Below are 16,511 nucleotides of genomic sequence, written 5' to 3'. Positions count from 1 at the left end.
CTCTTTGACAGACTTTTTTCTTCATAATCTATTTGGACAAAGGATCAGCCACCCCTTGGGGTGATTGGCTAAAATCCTAAAACATCCATTGTCAAAATATTTTTCTACTATACCATAAACAAGACTTTTCAAGGTTGCAGGTGGCTTGGTCGTTTCCATACTCTGCTACCTCTTCTGTGAGAGAGAAAAGTCTCTCACGGACTTAGAAAATAGCAAGAAAATCCTCGCTAGCAGCATTTTTGTATCGACACTGGTCCTTCTCATTTCCTTTTCTCTAGAACACATTTCTCAGGCTCAGTGAGCAGATGTGCGTGCAAGTGGTTTGGTGTGTCCTTGGAATTCAAATAGTCAGGATCAGATGGGTTTCTGCAGTGAAAGGATACAAGGAAACGGGGATATAGCCGACAGTGGGAACTCCTGTGATTTTGCTCCTCTCCAAACATTTCTCCTCTCCAAATGGATCTCTGTAGGAAACTTGTCACATTCTTCTACTCCTGGGAGTCATTAATAAAGAAACCTGGGGTGTTTATTAGGTGACAGTGCTGTTCCTGCTGTGCACCTTTGCACCTGGCTCACAGACCATTTTCACACAGCCGTGGTCCAGAATGCGGGCAGACAAAAACCCACCAGTTTTCTCTTGCCTACTTGACTTTTCAAATTCTTATTATGTGATGATTATCGCATCATTTTGTCCATAATATCTGAAATAATTTGCCATGCAGTTTTGAATACAGTGCAAATACGTATTTTACTCTTAGAAATTTGAAAGTGAGTTACATTTAATAGTAGTTTGTGAGTAGTATGGCAATCAGGCCTTAAATACGCCAATCAGGCTTGTAAATAAACCCATATTATCAGTCAATCTCTTCAATCTATTCATGTGTTTATACGGGATTTTATTCCTATAGAATAGAAAACTCGGAGCAGTGGCAAAGAAGGGGGGGGGGGGGTGGGGCAGCAGCGGCCCGGCTCTGAGAGGGGTAGGGAAAGGCAGGCTCGGGATCCCGGGGTTTCTCACCTGAGGCACCCGAGCAGATGGTGAAGAGTCCTTCTTTTAGTGAAGGTAGACTGTTAAAAAGGTTCCAATGCAACGGCCGCTCTTACGAACAGAGCTGCACTCACGGTAGAAGAAAGGCAGCAGGAGACGGAATCCTGCAGTGGTGACCAATTCTCCCCACAGCCACCGCAGCCTCTCTCCCCTCCGAATGCTTGAGAGAACAAGAGCTGGGAGCTGCATGCAACCCCGTTTTCCCAGTCCAAAGTTCACTGTATCTCTGCCCTCACAAGACACCTCAGCTAAAAGAGAGTAGCCAGCTGCATCCCTCCCCTGAGCGGTGACAACTTCTTTTGTCTCTCTTGAGTGTCCAGTCGTTATTGTCTCCTAGCGTATGGGGGAAAGCTCCTTAAGAGAAAAAAAACCCCAAAAAAACAAAAGGAGAACTACTAAAACCCCAACATACGGGTGATTCTCACCTTCCTTCTCTGTCCTGTGGTGGTCGGCGATGGAAGAGACGGGGCAGATTGCTCGGATGCAAGAAGCCGATTTTATTGATACAGAGCTGAGTATTTATACCTTTTCAGCAGTAACTAAAAATAGATTCTTATATAAGCAGCAATCACTATAACAACCATATCTATGTTTCTTAATAACATTGCAAAACTACAAGCTAGCATTAACCGACACCAAGCATGCCATTCCCTTATACTAGCTATTTCCTGATAGGCCGTACTGCCTGCCATGGTTTGCGGCCTAGCAGCGTTAGCGCGTCCACTTCTGACATGATTTTAGCAGTGCTCTCACTTCTGCTTTCTAGCTGTATCTCCACACTTCTCAGCTCCATGTAAAAGCACATGCTCTCAGTGTCGTAGAGTCCTTAGGGAAAGCAAACAGCGGTTCTGCTTCACACTGCTAAATGTGCCAGGACAGAAAGCTTTCACTGACCTTGCCTTGCCTTTTCCTTGCAGCCTTTCCTCTTCAGAGTGAAACATAGATTTAGAAGAACTATAAAGATTTTAGTTATAGGCTAGCTGTGTGGAGATTAGTTAGAGTAGGAAGGAATTTGGGCCCAGTGAGAGTTAATGAAAATAGTTAAGAGAGCTGGACCTGAAAGGGGTTTTAAGATGTGATTACCAAATAACTGATGATCTGTCATTTGCATGTTTGCTTAGCTGTGCTTAGAACGAGGAATAGAAACTTTGATAAGTTGGTGTAGGGAACAAGGACAATTACCAATTTCCTCCCTTGGTGGGAACCTGTTCAAAAGTCACGCAAGAGGAAACTTAGAGGTCACTAAAGTAATTCGGATTGTTAAAGTTCAAAAAGGCAAAAAGGCCAAAATGAGGAAGATGAGTTACTTCATCTTTCTTGGGACCACTGACCCAATTCAAGACCACTGACTCCATTCAGGACACACACTATGCATGCTTAATGACATTTAAGCTCATTTCCATATGAAGCGGAGAATGGGAGGTGTTAATGTTACGAATATGCATTTGTATTTTGGATATTCATAATATTTGGAAATAAAAAGTGTCATGTTGGCTTGGATCGGGGCCCTGCGTCTTAGGGAGCTATCCCACGCAGTGCCCGGTGCCAAATAAAACATGCACTTTCTAACTCTAAACTGTTAGAGAGTTTTTGTCCGTCTCAGTTGAATATCGATATTAGATCGATATTCATATTTTGGTAAGCCATTTTGGCGACTCTGGTGGGGCCCTGCTCTATCTGGCCAAGGGGCCAGGGGACCCCCCCTCGGGCGCTCGCCCCACATTTTTGTGGGGCTCCTTGATCCTCTGACACCCCGGGGAGAGACCAGGACCTGCCGGAACCACGGACAAAGAGGTATGTTTTAAAATTAAAGGGGTACCTTAAAGAAGGCAGCTTGTAAGACGCAGTGGGACACCCTGTGCGAAGCGGAAGCCTGGGAGAGTTTGCTTGTAAGTGTCTGCAGAAAGTATAGTAATTTTTAATGGAGCGGGTAACGGCTCCAAAGGCTCATCTCCCGTAAGGGGAGTAGAGCTGCTTCTGTTTCCCAGGGAGGGGAACGAGGTACAGGGGTGCTGCCTTGGTCTCTCATGGAGGAGAGACGGGTGCACAGCGTGGGTGGCCGTGCGGCGTGTTGAGGGGCGCTGCCTTTGGTCTCTCGTGGAGGAGAGCCAGGAGCGCAGAGCGGGTGGCGGGGCGGGGCGTGTGGCTGCGGAGTTTGAATGGCTGCAAGAACTCCGGCTTGCTTCGTTCTCGTAGAGGGGAGCGAAGACCGTGGGGTTGCACACCGGAGGTATCGGCGGGAGCGCCGTCGGCTCCGGTCCGGTCGGTGGCTTAAAAGCAGCATTGGCTTGTAGTTTGGGATACGAGTGGTGAACAGAGAGAGAGACTAACTTTATTTTGAGTGCTGTGCGCATGCATTAGGGACGCGCCGCAGGTCTACAGGGACCGCTTTGGGTTAAAGGGTACGGACCCCCTAGGCTGTGCAAGCGCTGTAAGGGTATGATGGCTGGGTTATGCCAAAAGGGTTTGTTGGAACTGTGAATTAGCAGTGTGTTGTGTGTGTGTTTAGTTTGTGAGAGTTTGTATTGTGGGTGTTTTGATTTGTGTGTGTTTGGCCCGGATCAGCCACGTATTTGTATGAAAAAGTTATAAAAGTTTGTGTTTAGTGGAGTTGAGGAAGGATTTTTGTGCTTGACAGAGTGGAGAGATTTTTTTGTGTCTAGAGAGTGAGTTGCAAGGAAAGAATTAAGTAGAGCGCGTGACCTTTGAGTTGTGTGAATGGCGGTGGTGAAATTTGGTTAAGGTATTAGTGAAAAAGCAGTAATTGAGTGTTTAGAAGTTGCTAAATTTGTGTTTAAAGGAGCGAGCGGAGCTAGTTTGAAACTATGTCTGGTGTCACTTTGGCGACCGGTGCAGTGATCTGAGTTTGTAGCTTCGGATTTTTGTTTTGTAAGTTTTTAGTATATTTTGAAAAGTTTGATTGTAAGTGAGTTTAAATTTGGTTGTTTGGTTCAGGGTGACATCCAGACCAAGGGCTAATAATTTTAACCTTAGCAGGGAGGCAGAGCGGCGTAGCATGTAGCGTGGGCTCAAGACTAAACCCCCCCCCACTCACTCAGCAGTGCAAGCGAAGCGGTAGGGGCTAACCCCCCCCGCTCGGCAGAGTGAGTGAGGCGGCAGCACAAGCTGGAACTCGCTAGCTTGCCAGATTTGAGCGGAGCCTTGTGAAACCCCAGCAAAAGTTTCGCTCGGGGTTGCGAAAGGCTTGTGGTGGGTTTTAGAAGTTTAAAATTGTTGGTAGAAGTGCTTTGAGTGAATTGTTTCAAGCATTTGAATGTGTGGAGTGAGTTTTATGTGCTGTGTGAATTTTTTTTAGATTTGAATAAAAAGGAGCGGGGTTTTTTGAGTGGTGGAGTGTGTGAGTGTGTTGTGAAACAAGCTTTTTGGTGAACTTTAAAAATGGTGGCAAACAAAAGCAAAGAGGTTCCTAAAAGTATCCCTCTGGGATGTGTTTTGACACACTGGCAAAAGATGGTGAATCATAGTGGTGCAGAGACCAAGAGGGAGCTTATTAAGTTATGCACCCAATGGTGGCCGTTTTATAAACTGGAAGGGGGTATGAAGTGGCCGCCTTTTGGTACACTGGATTATGAAACATTACTGCAACTAATGCTTTTTCTTAGCCGTGAGCAAAAATGGCCAGAGATTGTTTATGCTGAATTATTTTTCACTCTTCAAAATCAACCTGAGTGACAAAAAGAGTTTGGGTCAGACCACCCTCTGATCCCTTAGTATTGGCTTTTGAAAAGGATAACAAAGTTAATAATGAAAAACCTAAGCGATGTTGCGGTGCATGTTCAATAAACCAGAGATGTACCCATCCTGACAAGGTATATCAGGTAGAAGCCCAAGAACAAGAAGTGGCAGATCTACTTAAGTCACCCCCTAAAAAGGGAGATGGGGGAGGGGTAGCAAATGATACAGAATCAGAGTTACCATCATCTCCATCCCCAAACCCCGCTCCACTTTCTAGTTCATCTCCCTCTGGGAAATCAAGAACAACTAACCTCTACCCACCTTTACCGAGCAGCGACAGCGAAGAGGATGAATCACCCTCCCCACAGGGTCCTATAACATTAAGGACCCGGGGGCAAATTAAAAAAAACATACAAGCACCTTTAAGGGAAGCAGTAAATCATGAAGGGATTCCTATATTAGTTAAAATCCCCTTTTCTATTATAGATCTAGAAGCCTGGGAAAAAGTGGCCAGAAATTACCAGAGTGACCCAATATTGGGGTTGCTGAGAAATTTAAATTTATGGTGAACCAACACAATCCTTATTGGGCTGATACCCAGTTACTGCTTGATGCTCTACCTGAATCAGAAAAGCAATTAGTTATAAAGACAGCTGTGAATATGGCTGAAGATGATTGCAGGATAACACAGGAGGATGTTAAAAAGGTACTTCCTCTTCAGGATCCAGAGTGGGGCCCTAATGAGCCAGATGAAATGGCACAGTTAAAAAGGTACTGGGGATTCATAATAAAAGGGCTAGAAAGAGCAACCCCTAAAGCCATAGACTGCTCAGCCCTGTATGCTATGAAGCTGGGTCCCTCTCAAACACCTTCTGAATTTTTAGACAACTTGCGAGACATTTTAGACAACATGCGTTGCCATGCCACCTCGGATCCTGGACCGGAAGAAGGAGTGCAGCAATTGGTAAATTTATTTTTAGGACAATCCACAGGAGACATCCGGCAGAAGCTTCAGAAGATGCAAGGTCCAACAATCCGGAATCTAGAGACTTTGCTTAATGTGGCACGGAGCGTTTATAGCAATTGGGGAGAGGGAATGCAAAAATTAGTAAGGGTGGTAAAAGAAGAAAAAAAAAAGGAAGACGTGGGCAAGGTCCACCAAGACAAGGACCACCCCGACTAGGAAGGGACCAGTGTGCCTTATACAAAACCTGGGCATTGGAAAAACCAGTGCCCAGAAAAGAGAAAGGGTGATGAAAAAGAAATATGACCAGAGAGGTGCGGGGGTGGTTGCTCATATGCAAGACTGGGCGCTACCCTAGGGGACCCTCTGGTTATAGTTAAACTAGGGAACGAAGAAAAGAAAGTGGAATTTTTAGTAGATACAGAAGCAACATATTCAGTGTTGAATAAAGCTTTGATACCTATATCAAGGGGTTATTTTGTAGTGACAGGGTCAACTGGCCAATCTGGAAAGGCATACTTTTGTAAACCACTGAAATATAAATTGAGAAAACAGTGGGGAATTCACCAAGTTTTATATATGCCTAACGCTCCATCTGCACTTTTGGGCAGAGATCTGCTAGAGCAGCTGGAGGCAAAAATAATATTTAAAAATGGGGAAATCAGTTTGGAAGTAAAAGACCAACAATATCTAGAGTTGCTGAGCCTAATGCTAATAACCAAAGAAACGGAAATAGCGAATGAAGAAGAAATGATTAAGAAGATAATGGATCAAGTATTCCCTGGAGTGTGAGCCTCTGGTACCCCAGGGAGGGCAAAGAATGCCCTGCCAATTCAAATCAAGCTTAAAGAAGGGAAACGGCCTGTAAGGGCCAAGCAATTTCCCTTGAAAAGGGAAGACAGAGAAGGGATCGGGCCAATTATTGAGAACTTTTTGCAAATTGGATTGTTAAGGGAGTGTCAATCTGATTTTAATACTCCAACTTTACCCGTGAAGAAACCTGATGGGTCATACAGGTTAGTACAAGATTTGAGAGCAGTCAATAAAGTGACGGAGGATTTATACCCAGTGGTTGCTAACCTTACACCTCATTAACTCGTTTAACACCTGAACTAACCTGGTTTACCGTTTTAGATTTGAAGGATGCTTTCTTTTGCCTCCCTCTCCATGAAGCCAGCCAGAAAATTTTTGCACTTGAGTGGGAGAAGCCCAAGAGTGGACGCAAAACTCAACTCACACGGTGTGTATTACCCCAAGGGTACAAGAACTCTCCTACTGTATTTGGAGAACAGCTTGCAAAGGAGCTAGAATCCTGGGAACCCCCGCCGGGAGAAGGACAGCTGCTTCAGTATGTGGATGACCTTTTGGTAGCCACCCAGACCCAAGAGGCATGTATGAACTGGACGGTAAGCCTCTTCAACTTTTTGGGCTTGCAAGGGTATCGGGTGTCCCAAAAGAAGGCGCAGATGGTAAAGCAAACAGTTATTTACCTGGGCTATGAAATAAGTGCTGGACAAAGAACCTTTGGATGAGAGTGCAAAGAAGCGATATGCCAGATCCCAAAACCCCAGACAGCAAAAGAGCTGAGAAGTTTTCTAGGTATGACAGGGTGGTGCAGACTGTACATTAATGATTATGGGTCGCTTGCTAAACCTTTATATGCATTGATTACGGAAGGAAACAAGAGCCTGCCGTGGACAACGGAAGCAACACAGGCTTTCGACCAACTGAAGAAGGCCTTCATGTCAGCTCCAGCCCTGGGGCTTCCAGACGTGAGTAAACCATTCTTTTTGTTTTCTCATGAAAAGCAAGGGATTGCCTTGGGAATACTGGCACAAGACTTGGGCCCGTATCGGCAGGCAGTAGCCTACCTTTCCAAACAGCTGGATGCAGCAGCCAAGGGATGGCCAGGATGCCTCAGAGCTGTTGCAGCAGTGGCAATAAACATCCAAGAGGCATGCAAATTCACCCTGGGCCAGAAAATGACTGTGCTAGTGTCTCATACAGCATCTGCAGTCCTGGAGGCCAAAGGGGGACATTGGCTCTCCCCTCAGAGATTCTTGAAGTACCAGGCCATACTGGTAGAACAAGATGATGTTGAAATTGTGGTGACTAACATTGTGAACCCAGCTTCATTCCTCAGTGGGAATCTGGGAGAACGGGTGATCCATGACTGCCTGGAGACAATCGAGGCCACTTACTCCAATCGCCCAGATCTGAAGGACATCCCTCTCAAGGGCGCTGAGACCTGTTTCACTGATGGAAGCAGTTATGTTATCAGTGGAAAAAGACCTGCTGGGTATGCCGTTACCACCAGCCGAGAGGTAATAGAGTCTGGACCATTGCCAACAAACACCTCTGCACAAAAGGCTGAAATAATTGCTCTAACCCGAGCCTTGGCATTGGCAAAAAGAAAGAAGATTAATATTTATACAGACTCAAGGTATGCATTTGGGGTGGTTCATGCACACGGAGCCATTTGGAAGGAGAGAGGACTGTAAAACTCACAAGGGAAGAGTATCAAGCATGCACCAGAAATACTGAAGTTCTTGGACACCGTTCAGTTACCTGAGAAGGTAGCTATCGTGCACATTAAAGCACAGCAAAAAGTGAGTTCTGAATTGGAAGAGGGAAATATGCTGGTGGACAGAGAGGCAAAAGACGCAGCCAAAGGTGAAGTACCCAGTGAAAAGGTAGAGGCAACATTAATACCAGATGGAAAGATTTGCCTTGAAGGTAGGCCAGAATACAACAAGAAAGATAAGAAACTTATAAAAAAAAGGAAAATGCAAGTTATAATCAGAGGGATGGGCTTTAACTAAGAATAACAAGCTCATAGTACCTTCTTATTTGTTGGGGTCACTGGTGCAGAAAGAACATGAGAAAACACACTGGGGAATGGGTGCTTTGTCCAATTATTTGAAAGATAGGATTATGGCTAGGAGATTGCAAGGTGCAGTGATACAAGTAACTCGCCAGTGTGGTCTTTGCCTCCGAACTAATCCTAAGAATATTCCAGAACCTAAAGCTGGACAAATTGGGAAAGGCTGCGGACCTGGGCAACAGTGGCAAATTGAATTACCCAGAAAAGGGCGGTATCGATACCTATTGGTATTAACAGAGACCTTTTCAGGATAGCCAGAGGCCTTTCCTGTAGAGGAATTCCTTGTGGAGCGGGGGCGTAGGATACCCCAGGAGAGCTTGGGCATCCCAGGGCTGTTGCAGAAGTACCCCTGACAGGGCCTCAGGCTGAAGACAGGCTTGCGAGGCACCTGCTAGCCAGCAGCCTTGAACAGCCTTGGGAAAAGGTATACACTAGTCAGCTCCCCCGCTGCATAGAGGCTTTCTCGTGGGAATGGGGCGTGAACTTGGCAAAGTATAACTTGGTGTAAGTAAACAATAAAACTGGAGCACGATGCTAAAATCATATCGGTGTCCGTATCGTGTCTCTGGCGGGATTCCCCTGCACCCGGGACCCCCCCTGCTAAACTTTCCCACTAGGACGGCTAAAGCATGAGAGGTGACCAAAGCGTTGTTGCAAGAAATAATACCCCGCTTTGGAGTTCCAGCCACTATGTCTTTGGATAGAGGAAACAACTGAGAGAAATTGAAAAATATGTGGCTGGGGCCCAAAGCAGAGAATTAGATGGGCCAGTACATGATGTACAACCTGGAGATTATGTGTATGTAAAGTCTCTTGCAGAGAAGATTTTGGAACCGCAGTGGGAACGACTGTTCCAGGTGATCCTCACCACCTTCACTGCAATCAAGATCAAAGAGCAGAAGGCCTGGATTCGTCACTCCCGGGTGTGCAAAGCCCCTGAGGGAGTTTGGGAGGTAACGCCAGGCGACAACGAACTGAAGCTGAAGCTGACCCAAAAAGGCGATGGATGAATTCAGTTATGATGGACATTATGTGGAAAGTTGGGACTTTACTAATTATTCTTACAATCGTAACAAGAGTTAAAGTAGTACTACTGCAGTCTAACGCAACTGAAATATCCCGATGCCGGGGAAGGCATATGATCCTCACTTTCGGAAGGCTTTGAACAAAATGCTCAAAGTCACAAACGCAAGCCTGTGGGAAGGAAGGGATGTTTGAAGATGTAAATATGCATTTGTGTAGGATGGGTTTCATGAGGCTTACTATCCGCCCATGAAGCTTATCCGATTTGGCCCTGAATGCTGTGACAAATGCTTGAGCAATTAAGTTTCGACTGAAAATAGAGGGGTGTGCAACAAAAGCATATGATGAACAAATTGACCGCGGTAAGGAGTGACTTAATTAAATTGCAGCAACCGTTGCAATCCTCCTTGCTGGCCCTGGGTGATAAGCATTGGAAACTGTCCAAAATATTACCAGATAGGGAAGATACAGAAGAACAAGACCATGAATTGAACTGTATTTTACCCCTCTGAACACAGAAGGTGGGCACGAGAAATTAAAAGCCAGTGGCAAACCATTAACCTAGAGCCCTGCTCTATGAGGGAGCAGTTAGGGTACATATGTGGAAGGATTTTAGGTAAAGACATTTGTTTGGACACAGACCAAAGCATTTGCCACTTTGAGGTGCATTCCATTAACCAAACAACGCGGCTAGCGTATACGGAAGAGGTTGCATCTGCCTCAGGATGGCATGTCCCACCATAACGATAGACAATTTAATCATAAATGACAACCCAACTTAATTTGTGTATTTGGAATTTGACGAAAATTGGAGAATCACATCAGTATATAAAGACAAGCATGATTACTGTCCAAGAAGTCTTGCCTGTCCCTATAGGAATGAATCTGACATTTGTCTCATCACTGGTGGGATGTGCTTTTCGGATGGTCACCGACAGCAACTGGTATACTCAATGCCTTCATTCATCCTATTATTGTATTGCTCATTTTAGTTAGTGCAAGTTGGATTTTATCCGTGGTGATGCTTGTTTGGTATTGGAAGATGCTGTGGAGAATAGCAGCCTTGACATCACTATGCAAAGCGTATGGTATAGTCTTGAATGAGAAAAAGGCTGACCACGCCGCTTGGATAAAGGAAGAGGAAATCTGCGTACTGAGTAAAAGAATTTACTCGCTGTTAAAAGAGAAGTGGGGAATGAAACATAGATTGAGAAGAAACATCAAGATTTTAGTTGTAGGCTAGCTGTGTTGAGATTAGTTGGAATAGGAAGAACTTGGGCCCAGTGAGAGTTAATTAAAATAGTTAGGAGAGCTGGACCTGAAATGGGTTTTAAGGTGTTAGTAACTGATTGCCAAATAACTGATGATCTGTCATTTGCATGTTTGCTTAGCTGTGCTTAGAATGAGGAGTAGAAACATTGATAAGTTGGTGTAGGGAACAAGGACAATTACCAATTTCCACCCTTGGTGGGAATGAAACATAGATTTAGAGGAAACAGAAAGATTTTAGTCATAGGCTTGGGCCCAGTGAGGGTTAATCAAAATAGTTAGGAGAGCTGGACCTGAACGAGAGTTTTAGATGTTAGTAACTGATTACCAAATAACTGATGATCTGTCATTTGCATGTTTGTTTAGCTGTGCTTAGAATAATGAGCAGAAACATTGATAAGTGTTGCTGCCTGTTTTGAGCTTCCCCTCCCCCCTCCCAAAGACATGTGCTCCGAGTTCCTTTGTTCCAAGCGCGGGCAAAGCCAAATGTAACTCAGACTCTTCAGCAGTGTCTGATTGGCCGCTCACCCCGGGTCCGCCCCCAGTCATCCCCTTGCCCCTTCTCCGAATAAAAAGATGGTCGAGGGGAGGCAAAGGCTCTCTCTCAGCTCAGCTACCTTCCTGTAAACATCTCTGGTCGTCTGTCTCATTTGAAGGCTTCTAACTGCAGGGAATTGAGCGAGCAGGGAGCTATATTTCTCCCTCTTTGCTTCTGCTGATGGTATTTGCTCTGCAGCTGATTCAGGTACCGATTTTAGAGCTACTAAAGTGCTAGATCGCCCGTGCTACCTCTCAAGGCTGCTCGAGGCTTTCTAAGGCATTGAAATACAAGCGCTAGCCGGTATAAAGCTGAAAAGATACCTTTACAGATAAGTTGGTGTATAGAATAAAGACAATTACCAATTTCCTCCCTTGGTGGGAGCCCATCCAAAAGTCACGCAAGAAGAAACTTAGAGGTCACTAAAGTAATTAGAATTGTTAAAACTCAGAAAGGCATAAAGGTCAGAGTGAGGAAGATGAGTTACTTCATCTTCCTTAGGACCACTGACCCAATTCAAGACCACCGACTCCATTCAGATCACACGCTACGCATGCTTAATGACATGTAAGCTCATTTCCATACAAAGCGGAGAATGGGAGGTGTCAACACTGTGAATATGCATTTTGTATTTTGGATATTCATAATATGTGGAAATAAAAGGTATCATGTTTGCTTGTATCAGGGCCTGCGACTTAGGGAGCTATCCCACGCAAAAATAAAACATACACTTTCTAACTGTTAAGAGTTTTTGTCCGTCTCAGTTGGATATCGATACTAGATCGATATTCATATTTTGGTAAATCATAGTTAGCATAGGAGAAAGGCATGCTTGGTATGTACCTGTGATAGTTAGGGCTAGCTTTTAGTTTTGCAATGTTATTACGAAACACAGATATGGTCTTGGCCAGTTGCCCCTCGTTTCGAAAAAGGCCTATAAAGGGACTTCCTGAAATAACTGAGATGAGATCTCCCCACGGAAAGAAGACAAATCTATTAGCAGCAGACCACGAGGACTTGGTCTCATCTGTTGGTAGCCTTTGCCCCCCCTTTCTTCCTCTCAACTCCTTGTTTTTCTTTATCTCTCTCTCTCTCTTTCTCTCCTCTATCGCATTACCATGTTGTGGGTACTTAACAAAGGTGAAAAGGTGATTAAAACTGAAATCCCTTGTGTCCTTTTGCACTCTGAGATCTGTAAACAAACCATCACGATCCTCACTTCTATTAGCAGATCGTGACATTAAACTGGCATCACGGACAGGATTTCTGACAGACAGAAGGGCTTGCAAGGTTGTGTGTAGTCTGTAATAGGGGAAGGACGTTTCACTCCAGCCGCACCTAGCCCGACACCCCGAAAAGGGTGAGCGGTGTCTAGAAAGCAAGGGGGGTGACTCAAATTTCCCGCAAACTGCACACGCCTAGGTGAAAAGCACCCCATAGTCAACTGAGGGCTCTGTCTTCAGATTTTTCACAAAAAGATCTCTTAGTGTAAAAGGGGGAACTGTTTTGGTGGGCGTGTGTGAATTTGGACTGCTTGGTGTAGTGAAGAGACAACCATAAGTAACTTAAGGCGTACCTCCCAGGCAGATTTTGGTCTCTTCACTCACCCAGGGAAGCGAAGGGCGACACGGCGAAGCTGTTTGTGTCGCAGTGTGTAATTAGGCTTTACCTCCCTGCAGTGGTTTTGATCCCTTTATAAAATGACTGAAAACCCTAGTGCAAATAATAAAGCTGCATTTTATGCTCTGCTAGCAAAACATAATGCCCGGCCCTCTCCGGGAGGGGAAGAATGGGCTCAAAATAACTGGTTTAATTTGGAGAGTGTGACTGATAGAATATGTTCATTACAACATGAGACAAAGTTTAAATTTGGCCGAAATAAAACCATAATCTGCTCCTAAATCTGTTTTAGGAGCATGCCTTACAGCAGCTATAGATCACTGCTTTAAGCGATGTAGTGAAGAGAAAGCAATCACAGATTCCCTTCAAAACCTAGTGGAAATTTTACAGGAACAATCAGATGAAGAAAGGAATGAAAATCATTTGCTGCGGGCTGCTTTGAGGGAGGAATATTTTAAGAATTCAAAGAATGCTGACTCACCAAAAGAGAAAGAGGAAAAGAAAACTCCTCACATTAACCAAATATACCCCCAGGAAGAACTAGTGCTAGTGAAAAATTGTGGGGAAAACTGCTGCCCCCCTATGAGACCTCTAATTAAAACAGAATATAATTATATCAGTGATAAAGATTTTGAACCGCATATCACCACTGAACAAATACCATACACTGCTCCTGAGTTGGCTAAGTTAAAAAAGGAGTACGGGCGGCTTCCCCACGAAGCTGAGATGGAATATGTCTTCCAAGTGTCTCTCACCGGAGGAGACCAAATTCAATTCACTGAACAGGAGGCCAGTGGATATTGGGGACATGGAGTTCTCTTAACAACAGGAGACAAACGTAACACATGGTCGCTGACTCAGCGCGCAGCTTTCTGGGCCGGGGGACTCAATCCTTTAGAAAGGGGAGACCCTTTCGCTACAGTTGGTACCCCTGATCAACTTCTAGAAAGCGTCCACAAAGCCGCCTGTCTGCAAATGATCCATGAAAGGAAATTAACTCCTGGATATGAATCCCCCACACAATTACCTGTTAAACCTGAACTGATGACCCCTTTAATTCGAGGCCTTCCAGAATCACTCAAATCTACAGCAACTGTCCTTCAAAAAACCATAGCTGCTGTAGGTCCTGTAGAGAGGTTGGACAGATTCCTTGGAAACCTGAGCGACCAAACTGCATCTACCGATCCTGGCTTTACTCCATATTCAACCCCCTCTCAGCCGCCAGGTTCACAATCAAATTCACCTGCCAGTGATTGCAAAGTTTGGACACGGAGTGAGGTTGAAGAAGATCTGATTAATTACAGTAGGAAATACGGACCTATAAAAATCCCAGAGGAAAAATCAGAAAAAACAAAAGGTGTCAGGTACATTAGGGCTCCTCATAGTGAAAAACCAGAGAATGTAAAACAGATCCCTAACCGTCAGCATTGGTGGTTATTAGGTATCAAAAAGGGGGTCCCCAGAAATGTGATGGATGGCTTAGCCCTTGATCAGTTGAGTAAGGTAGTGTCTAACTGGCACTGCCAAAACCCCATTCTACCGAATCCGTCACTTCAACCCAGTGCACCCCTCCTCCCTCAGAATCTGGGCAGTGAGTCAAAGCCACTTCTCCCTCAAAGTCCGGCCAATGAGCCAGAACAGATTCTTCCTCAAAACCAGGGAAACTAGACCCTCTGTTTCTTGTCAGTGGGCAAAGAAACGGAGCATAGGTATACCTGAGAATGCTCACTAAAAATAAAACAGGAGATATAACGATCACAGCTATTACAAGTCCTAAACGGGCACCTGTAACTTTTCTGATTGACACTGGGGCACAAATTTCTGCGCTGACAAAGAAAGATGCCCAGAGGTGTGGAATTGTTCCAACAAAGAACCGATATTGTGTTTTAAGTGCCTTGGGCACAACAGAATCTATGAATGTGGCCTTAGTCAAGCTCCCTTTGCCTGGAGAGGAAAACCAACTCTCTATCGATGGGGTGATTGGAGATATTCCAACCAATTTATTAGGGATGAATGCCCTTGCTAGGAGGCAGTGGGAGGACTCAGAGGGTCTTCTGTGGTCTTTTGGCACACCACATTTTAACATCAGACTGCTCCAAGCTGCAGCCTCCCTACCATTCAGCAAAGTAACTAATGTGAAACAATACCTCCTTCCCCTGCGTGCCAAAGAGGGTACCAAGCCAGTGATACAGGAGCTACGACAACAAGGAGTAATACTTAATACCCATTCTCCTTTCAATTCTCCGGTGTGGCCAGTGCGAAATCCTAATGGGAAGTGGAGGCTGACAATAGATTTTCGTAGGCTAAATGTTAGCACAGACTCTCTTACAGCAGCAGTCCCAAATCTAGCAGAATTAATAACATTGATTCAAGAAAAGGCTCATTCAATCATGCCACCTATAGATGTCAAAGACATGTTTTTTATGACACCTTTACAGCCAGAAGATATGGACCGTTTTGCTTTCGCATGGGAAGGACAGCAACACACTTTCACTAGGCTTCCCCAAGGGTACAAACATTCTCCTACCCTGGCTCATCACGCTTTAGCCCAAGAGTTCGAAAAAGTACCCAAAGCGGACAATCTAGCTGTTCATCAACACACTGATGATACCCTTGTGGGAGGAGATGAAATAGAAGAAGTGAGAGATACCCAACAGAAAATAACCTCCCACTTAGAAAGCCTTGATTTGAAAATTCCCTCAGAAAAAACCCAAAACCCTTCACATGAAGTGAAATTGTTGGGAATTTGGTGGAAAGGAGGTATGACACGTATCCCACCTGATACCCTAACCTCTTTAGATCAGATTAAAATGCCTGAATCCAAAAAAGATCTCCAGCATGCTTTAGGATTATTAGTGTTCCGGAGAAAACACATCCCAGATTTTCCTAATTGCCAGACCTCTTTATAACTTGTTAAGAAAAGGGACAAAATGGGAATGGAGTGCTTCTCAAGAAGAAGCACTGCAATTGTTGGTTTTTGAAGCAACAGCCTCACCAAGCCCTGGGCCCTATTCATCCTACAGATGCTTTTCAGGTGGAATGGGGATTTGTCTCCTCAGGGTTGTCAGTACACATATGGCAGCGGGGTCCTGAGGGTCCGACGAAGCCTGTTGGCTTTTACTCCCGTGGCTTTAAAGATGCTGAAAAAAGGTACACTACCTGGGAGAAAGGATTGTTTGTGGTTAGCTTAGCTCTCCTAGAAGTGGAGAAGATTGCACAACAACAACCAATTGTTTTGAGAGGCCCTTTCAAAGTTATTAAGGCCGTCTCTACTGGCACCACCCCCACCTGACGGGGTGGCCCAGAGGACCTCAGTAAGGAAGTGGTATGCTCAGATTGAACATGATTGTAGCGTCTTCTCAATAACTGAAGGAGCTGTAAAAAATCTGGCAATCCAAGAAACTGAAAACTTGGGTAGCAGCCAGGACAAACCTGCCTCAGTCATTAAAGTAGCCCCTCCTTTTTCCCC

This window comes from Corvus hawaiiensis, chromosome 17 (genome assembly GCF_020740725.1).
Source record: "Corvus hawaiiensis isolate bCorHaw1 chromosome 17, bCorHaw1.pri.cur, whole genome shotgun sequence".
NCBI classification, from domain to species: domain Eukaryota; kingdom Metazoa; phylum Chordata; class Aves; order Passeriformes; family Corvidae; genus Corvus; species Corvus hawaiiensis.
Note: the sequence above shows the minus strand (reverse complement) of the source record.